This window comes from Salmo trutta, chromosome 19 (assembly GCF_901001165.1).
Source record: "Salmo trutta chromosome 19, fSalTru1.1, whole genome shotgun sequence".
In the NCBI taxonomy this organism is placed as follows: domain Eukaryota; kingdom Metazoa; phylum Chordata; class Actinopteri; order Salmoniformes; family Salmonidae; genus Salmo; species Salmo trutta.
In genome coordinates this window covers 44,140,647-44,150,124 of record NC_042975.1, presented here as the reverse complement: position 1 = coordinate 44,150,124, position 9,478 = coordinate 44,140,647, and positions in this window count along the sequence as shown.

Sequence of the window (9,478 nt, the reverse complement as noted above, 5' to 3'; positions counted from 1 at the left end):
CAGAGTGCTTAGAGCCTCGGCGTGACCCTGGACAACACCCTGTCGTTCTCAGCTAACATCAAGGCGGTGACCCGATCCTGTAGGTTCATGCTCTACAACATTCGCAGAGTATGACCCTGCCTTACACAGGAAGCGGCGCAGGTCCTAATCCAGGCACTTGTCATCTCCCGTCTGGATTACTGCAACTCCCTGGTTGCGGGGCTCCCTGCCTGTGCCATTAAACCCCTACAACTCATCCAGAACGCCGCACCCCGTCTGGTGTTCAACCTTCCCAAGTTCTCTCACGTCACCCCGCTCCTCCGCACACTCCACTGACATCTAGTTGAAGCTCGCATCTGCTACAAGACCATGGTGCTTGCCTACGGAGCTGTGAGGGGAACAGCACCTCCGTACCTTCAGGCTCTGATCAGGCCCTACACCCAAACAAGGGCACTGCGTTCATCCACCTCTGGCCTGCTGGCCCCCCTACCTCTGCGGAAGCACAGTTCCCGCTCAGCCCAGTCAAAACTGTTCGCTGCTCTGGCACCCCAATGGTGGAACAAGCTCCCTCACGACGCCAGGACAGCGGAGTCAATCACCACCTTCCGTAGACACCTGAAACCCCACCTCTTTAAGGAATACCTGGGATAGGATAAAGTAATCCTTCTAACCCCCCCCCCCCAAAAAAAAAAAATATATATGTACTATTGTAAAGTGGTTGTTCCACTGGATATCATAAGGTGAATGCACCAATTTGTAAGTCGCTCTGCTAAATGATGTAAATGTAAACCAGGTTTTCTGACCCACACCCCTGCCTTTTTTTAAAGGTATCTATGACAAACAGATGTATATCTATATTTCCAGTCATGTGAAATCCATAGATTAGGGCCTAATTCATTTATTTAAATTGACTGATTTTCTTATATAAATTGTTACTCAGTAAAATCTTTGAAATTGTTGCATGTTGTGTTTATATTTATGTTTAGTATACAGTACCAGTCAAAGGTTTGGACATACCTACTCATTCAAGGGTTTTTCTTTATTTTTACTGTTTTGTACATTGTAGAATAATAGTGAAGTCATCAAAACTATGAAATTACACATCATGAATCATGAAGTACCCAAAAAAAGTGTTAAACAAATGAAAATATATTTGAGATTCTTCAAAGTAGCCACACTTTGCCTTGATGACAACTTGGCACACTCTTGGCATTCTCTCAACCAGCTTCATGAGGTAGTCACTTGGAATGCATTTCAATTAACAGGTGTGCCTTGTTAAAAGTTAATTTGTGGAATTTCTTTCCTTCTTAATGCATTTGAGCTAATCAGTTGTCTTGTGAGAAGGTAGGGGTGGTATACAGAAGCTAGCCCTATTTGGTAAAATACCAAGTCCATATTATGGCAAGAACAGCTCAAATAAGCAAAGAGAAACAACAGCATTACTTTAAGACATGAAGGTCAGTCAATCTGGAAAATTTGAAGAACTTTGAAAGTTTCTTCAAGTGCAGTCGCAAAAACCATCAAGCGTTATTATGAAACTGGCTCTCATGAGGACCGCCACAGGAAAGGAAGACCCAGAGTTACCTCTGCTGTAGAGGACACGTTCATTAGAGTTACCAGCCTTAGAAATTGCAGCCCAAATAAATACTTCACAGAGTTCAAGTAACAGACACATCTCAACATCAACTGTTCAGAGGGGACTGCATGAATCAGGTCTACTTGGTCGAATTTCTACAAAGAAACCACTACTAAAAGACACCAATAGTAAGAAGAGACTTGCTTGGGCCAAGGAACATGAGTAATGGACATTAGACCGGTGGAAATTGTCCATTCGTTTGACGAGTCCAAATTTGTCCAGATTTTTGGTTCCAACCGCCGTGTCTTTGTGAGACGCAGAGTAGGTGAACGGATGATCTCTGCATGTGTGGTTCCCACCGTGAAGCATGGAGGAGGAGGTGTGATGGTGTGGGGGTGCTTTGCTGTTGACATTGTCAGTGATTTATTTAGAATTCAAGGCACACGTAACCTGCATGGCTACCACAGCATTCTGCAGTGATATGCCATCCAATCTGGTTTACACTTAGTGGGACTATCATTTGTTTTTCAACAGGACAATGACCCAACACATCTCCAGGCTGTGTAAGGGCTATTTGACCAAGAAGGAGAGTGATGGAGTGCTGCATTAGATGACCTGGCCTCCACAATCACCCGACCTCAGCCCAATTGGATGATGGTTTGGGATGAGTTGCACCGCAGATTGAAGGAAAAGCAGCCAACAAGTGCTCAGCATATGTGGGAACTCCTTCCAGACTGTTGGAAAAGCATTCCAGGTGAAGCTGTTTGAGAGAATGCCAAGAGTGTGCAAAGCTGTCATCAAGGCAAAAGCTTCGTTGAAGATATAAATATAAAATATATTTTGATTTGTTTAACACTTTTTTGGATACCGCAGGATTCCATATGTGTTATTTCATAGTTTAGATGTCTTCACTACAATGTAGAAAATAGTAAAAATAAAGAAAAACCCTTGAATGAATAGGTGTGCCCAAACTTTTGACTGGTACTGTATAGACATATATATAATTTCATTGTTGTAATGGCGGGGGGCGGATCTGAACTTACTCTTGAGAGTTAGTAAAATAGAATACACTAGGTGCATTTTCGAAATTTGCAGCAGCAGTTTGTTTCTTGTTATGTCAGTCACTGACAGTCACTCAATTAGCCCATATCAGATAAACATTTTTAGATTGGTAAATTGGTCTAGCCAGCTATCTAATCCTTGTAGTAATCATGGCCAAATTACAGACCGTTACTCACTCACTCAGATATCATATTAACATGGCATAAGTCATGGCAAAATGTGTAAAATTGCAGGTAATTTGCTGTAAAATTGCTATTCTTTCTCTTTCCACCCCATGGCAAAATTACTAGAATAGCATGAAGTTATTTATAAAATTGCTAAATATTCTCTCCACCACAAAACTGCCTTTAAAACTGCAACATTTTCTCTACGCACCATGGCAAAATGTGTAGAATTGGAGGAATCACCATGATTGCACAATCACATGTGCACCTTTCACTGTGGTTGACAATGTACATTTATTTCACTGCAAATTTCATTGTTGTGTTTAATGCTGTTTTATGTCATCAAATTGACCTTCTGATATTTAAGCATTGTGGTTGTATTGAAGACAGCTCCAAGTTTTCTAGTTTCATGGAGAGCAGTGTGTGTCATAGATATACCTGTGCTCGGTTCCTTCTGAGACTGGACTCTCCACACAGACACACCCATTCCTTGAGCTCTAGATAAGATAAGACAAGTCGGGGGGAAAAAAATTAAAAGAAAGATGAGTTCTCTTTATTTGTGAGTTGCAAACTGAAAGTCCCATTGCTGCTCAGCGTTTACTTTTAGCTCAAAAACTACATTCAGGGATAAAGCCCAGTGAAATAACACAGGCTTTTGTAACATGTCAAGTGTCTAGTAAAACGTGAATGACGACGTTTGTCACCTGATTGTTGATAGACGACAATGAGGAAAAATGAGAAAGGGTAAAGAGTTTAGGCACAAAGGGCACAAAAGGGAAAACATTGTTCCAGCTGATGTACAGTACTTGACTATGGGACCTCATAGGGTGGAGGAAGAAATGTTTTAGTTTGGCAAAACCTATTGGAGGGGGTCTCATATGAAGAGTTGTACTCAGCGATGGGTTGGATTTGCCCCAAACATTAACGCTTTGTGTTCAGGACGTAAATTACATTTCTTTGCCACATGTTTTGCAGCTGTACCTTAGTGCCTTATTGCAAACAAGATGCATGTTTTGGAATATTTGTATTCTGTACAGGCTTCCTTCTTTTCACTCTGTCATTTAGGTTAATATTATGGAGTAACTACAGTGTTGATCCATACTCAGTTTTCTTCTATCACAGCCATTAATAAACTCGGTAACTGTTTTAAAGTCACCATTGGACTTATTTAGTCAATGCATCTTATTATGTGATTTGTTAGGCTTGCCATAACAAAGGGGTTGAATACTAATTGACTCAAGACATTTCAGCTTTTTATTAATTTGTAAACATTTCTAAAAACATAATTCCACTCTGACATCATGGGGTATTGTGTGTAGGCCAGTGACACGGCATCTTAATTGAATCCATTTTAAATTCAGGCTGTAACACTACAATATGTGGAAAAAGTCAAGGGTTGTGAATACTTTCTGAAGGCACTGTATATTTAGTCTCCAATGTTATTGAAAACATAAATACATTTGCACAATCAGCACTTGTTGTGTCTCAAATACATTGTTACAGTTGCTAGTTAGTGAATTTTAGCCATATTAGCATAGACGTGACATCAGTCAAAGCACTCAAAACAAGACATGGTATCAAAAGCCTCTGCCAAGTCCCCAACAACCGGATATTCCGGTTTTCAGGGGAAATGGAAGGAGAGCCTGTGACCCGACTTCCGCTTTTGGACAATAACAAGACAAAACTCCATCTTTACTCCTCCTCCAAATTTACTGGTTAGTTGAACAGTGCAGAAGATTTTTCTCGTCAAGACCAGTATGTAGGGGATTTAGTTCCAGGTGTTTCTTTTACGCCTACTAGGTTAGGTTATGGTATCAATAACAAGATAGAATGAGCCACATACTATTCCCCAAATGGTAGCTTCTTGTCATTGTTGCTTCAGGACTTCAGCCCTATTGAAGTGAGTCCATTGTTTTCCTGACATTTTCTATGCTCTTAGAAATTAAATAATATATATTCTTTACTTGAGATATGTTTTATATCTCCACACTGATTAAAACATGTACCCTTTAACCCTGTTTTTAATCAATCATTAACACACTATTCAAAGGCATTTGTATCATGCCTTGTTTTATTATTCTGTTTCCCTTGGTCAGTGTTTAGAGTCCAGAGTCTTGTGCTTGCTCCTGCACCTCATAATCTCATTGAGTTTCGTCTTTCCTTTTCCAGTAATCAAGAGCCAGTGACTGATTGTGTGTGTGTGTGTGTGTGTGTGTGTGTGTGTGTGTGTGTGTGTGTGTGTGTGTGTGTGTGTGCGTGTGCGTGTGTGTGTGTATTTTTACTACTAGCACTGACTTTGCTGATAGCTACTTTATTGAGGAAAAATGTACTTACTATGATTGAGATGTGATTGTCCCAACTAGCTATCTTAAGATGAATGCACTAACTGTAAGTCGTTCTGGATAAGAGCATCTGCTAAATGACTAAACTGCATGTGTGTGTGTGTGTGTGTGTGTTTGTTTGGTTTTACTATCTTTGTGGGGACATGAAGTCCTTTATTTCTCAGCTCACCACAAGGAAAAAGGCTACTTTAGGCTTAAAGGTTAGGATTAGGCTTTGAGGTTAAGGTCAGGTTAAGGGTTAGGGAAAATATGATTTTCAATGGGAATCAGTTGTTGGTCCCCACAAGGATAGTAAAACGAACATGTGTGTGCATGAATTTGTTTCAGCCCCTTTGCCTTTCTTTCACAGTATGCATCAATTATCTGTCAAAAAATCCACCGGCTGTCGCCCACTATGTAGTTTGATGTTTTTTGTACTCCAGTCTAGTGATTCCATGTTAAAAAACTAAAGAAAATGTATATTTTTATCCAGTCTATGTGCCCAATTCAACCACACAATCCCCGCCAATGTTAGCCAACTATACCAGTGGTTTTCATTTAAACATTAATATTTTCACTTAGAGCAATGTTTCAGTTGGTAGAGAAATCTGATATGGATAAAGGTGCAGCACCTACTCACTATATTTTTTTAGTTTGACCTACATCAGTGCTGCCACATAACATGGAGATCACACTGATGAGCCAATGAGGTCAAGTGCATTCATGAGAAGTCATGTTGAGGTAAAATCATCATACAATTAGTGGTGATGAAAAATAGAGTGGTGGATTTACAAATGCATTTTACAATGTGTGCTATGCTGTCATTGGCACTTTCAGCTGTTGGTGTGTGTTGACTGTGTGTTTGTGAATGGAACAAAGGAGAATTAAGAGCGTGTTTCACTGTAGCCCTACCTTGAGTGTGAGTCTCTGTGGAATCAGGATGTTGGATTGAGGGGCAGGACGTCAAGCCTGTTAAATATTGACTGGGAGTGTAATAATTAACCTGGCTCCAACTCCTGATCTTTATTAAACTGGGCACTCTCTCTGCCATTGCATTGCTGACAAATGCACCCTTAACTCCTTCTTCTTTGTTAGTTTCCTCTCACTGAGTCTGCCTTTGTCTTTGCTCATCGCTGTTCTGTCTTCTAACTTTTCAGACTTTTCTGCTACATCCGACCGGTCTTCCATTCTTTCTGTCTTTCTATCCTCGCACCCCTCACAAGCTGCCGCTCCCAAACCTTTGGCCTCGTCCTGTGAAGGCCACTGGGCTGGCTGCAGGTGAGTAGGCGAGAATGGGGTAAGTTGAGAATTTTATTACATTCAGCATCACTATGTCAAGGGAAATATAGTATTCTTTCTATCAAAGATATCTACATATATTTCAGGTGTAGCCCTGGAAATAATCAGATTTCATGTAACATGGGGTAAGTAGAGCTGGGACAGGGTAAGTTAACCCGCCTACAAATGTCTGTACTGAATGAAATACAACCACTACCTTACTAAAACCATTTCAATCTTTATTCCCCAAACACTTTTTGGGATTTTAATCATTTTAAGCATATTTTAACACAAGCTTAACACCTAACAAACAATTTCTACTTAAAAACTAAAAAAAACTTTAAAATAGGCCAGGCGCTGTTGTTACCTCATATTCCAGCGGTAATGCCTTGCATTACGCCTGGGAAGAAAACACTTACAATTGCTCAACTTGCCATTGGCTCAACTTATGATGACTTCTTCCTAAATATTTACTGAAATTATATTATTTTGTGTTTCCTAAAAAAAAGGTTGGCTCAACTTACCCCTTTGGCTCAACTTACTCACTCTCCTCTACTGCTCTGTGGTATGTTTGTCTGTCTGAATGGGTTAGCGCATATTCATGACAAACTTCCTACGCTGTACATTCATAAGACCTGTTATTTAGGGAGAATAATCTTAAAAACATAAAACTGAGAATCTCATGTTTGCATGCACAAAAGCATGTAAGGTGGCGACCCATTAGTCCCATGCCATGTCAACCACTGTTCCTGAGACAAACTCTCAGCATCAGTGGGGAAGACAATCACTTTGCCTTAAAAGGGAAAACATAACATTATCTTACAAACCTCAGTGCAAGATTTTTCTGGTTCCAGTTTCAAAGGCATGTTTCAACTGCTGTCCTAACAAGAGGCTGTTTAAATAAGGGTACAAGTTTCGCCACATAAGCCTACAAACATAATCAACATTATTTCACATTCCACTGTTATATGCAGTGACAGCTGGAGTAGATCAGCATTTTAGGGAACACATATGGCTTAAAATCCGCTCCTTACAAAGATAGTATTTTGAGACATATATTTAACAGATTTAATTACATTTCCATCATTCAATGTCTGTATGTGTGTGTGTGACACAGGGCAGGAGAATGGCATGCAATATATTCTAAATTATGTATTTCAAAGAATTTGAACTAACCCTAACTAAAGCATGTTTGGCTTTTGCTCAGAGTTTTTGTTAACCAAGGTGAAAAAAAGTAGGTGAGCAGTGTTTGAATTCAAATAAGTGTGCTTGGGTACTTTGCAAACCTTCACATATCATTTAAATAATGAATTATTAGGGAAACTTGTTGTATTTTGCATAACAAGAACTGTCTCATTGTGTTTGTCACTGTTGATACAGTCTGCTGTTATATAGTGGTCAGAGTTAAAACATGAAGACCACCTGCCAAAGTTGTTAATATGAAATAATAATACACCGTTTATCAGACACTTTTATCCAAAGTGACCCAGGGTCATGCGTGCATACATTTTACATCCTCAGAGGGAATCAAACCCATGACCTTTGGCATTGTAAGCACCATGTTCTACCAACTGAGTCACACAGCCAACACACAACAATTAAATTGACCAGAGATAGAAAATATGAAAAGGGCAGTGTTTGGGAGTGTGCCTGACAACAAGGGCGACTGAGTCAGACACGGGGCAACTGGGTCAGTGCCACCCATTTTTAATTGCTTTATTGTTTTGTTTTTCCCAAGATAGAGAGGTTTACTGCGAGGCAAAGTCTACAGAGATATCAAAGGAGGAGAGGGACTGCTAAGCATGATAGGGGTCAGAAATAAAATAAAGAAATGAGTAACAATCTTTCATCAGGGATAAATTACCAGTATACCAAACACTAGATACATTTTATGGTAAAATAGTACGAGAAAAAGGGAACATAGTTGAGAAGGCAGACGCCCATTATGCTCAGCTTGTGTTCACAATCCACAATACATCCTTATATTGAGAGCCACCATAAAAACCCTGTTATCTAGACAGAATGGCCAAAGGGCCAAGGTCTATTAGAGCATTGTGTGCTATGATGGCGTGTATAGCCGGTCATAAAGATGGGGGGGTTAAAGTCAGTTGCTATCGAAGGCTCCTCACATGTAACTTAACCCCACCATTCCCTGTCATTGACCTTATATGTACTTCTGTTTCAGGTGTTTCCAAGTGAGACATCATACACAAACCAGAAACAACTGAAGGTGCGACCTCAATCTATGGGCCTAGCTACATTAGCTTTGTAGCAATGAAGTATTATCTCTATCCTGTAGGAGGCAGTGTGCTATGGACAGCTTGTGGACAAAACTGGTGCTTGCTGGCTGTAACAGCAACTCCATGTGGAAGTTGCCTGTGTTCCAGTGGAGATGCTGTTACCTGCAGAGAGTTACCCCCAGCCAGCTCTGACATAAAATCAATGTGAAGAATATCACTGTCCTTGTTTATGGCCATTTCATTCCCGTTATGATGTTTCTCCTCTTTTGGTTGAACTCATTTACATTTGCTCTACCCACATTGTGATGCATTTTGTAATGAGATGTATTGTTAAGAACAGTCTCTAGATCATTCGACAGACATCAGCTCCTTGTTCTCTATAACAACATCAGGTGAAGGTATTTATGCACTCCAAACGTTGGTTTGAATGCAGAGTCGGGCTAAGAGAAGAATGGGACGCATGGTGATGACCTATGAATTGACAGCCAGTGTTTGCAACACGACTGCCTGTCAGTTATGTAGGCCACTGCCGCGTCTGTCCTACTGAGCACACACAGGTGAAGATAGAGAAAATTAGCTCATTGATATGTTTGATAAATGATCCGAAAACGATTATGTATTTATGAGACCACTGATAATATCCTGCATAGTATACATTTGTAAGTTACTTGAAGCCAATACGTTTTTGTTTGTTGCAAACCTTGGAAATAAATATTGAAAACATCACTCTCTAATTATTGAAATAATATGATACCTGTTATAAGTGGATGACTGTTAGTGGGGAAAAATCAACTATAAATTCAAGAATTTTACAGACAGGGTGTCTAGTCTGGTAGAAGCTTAGTATTTATTGAGTGC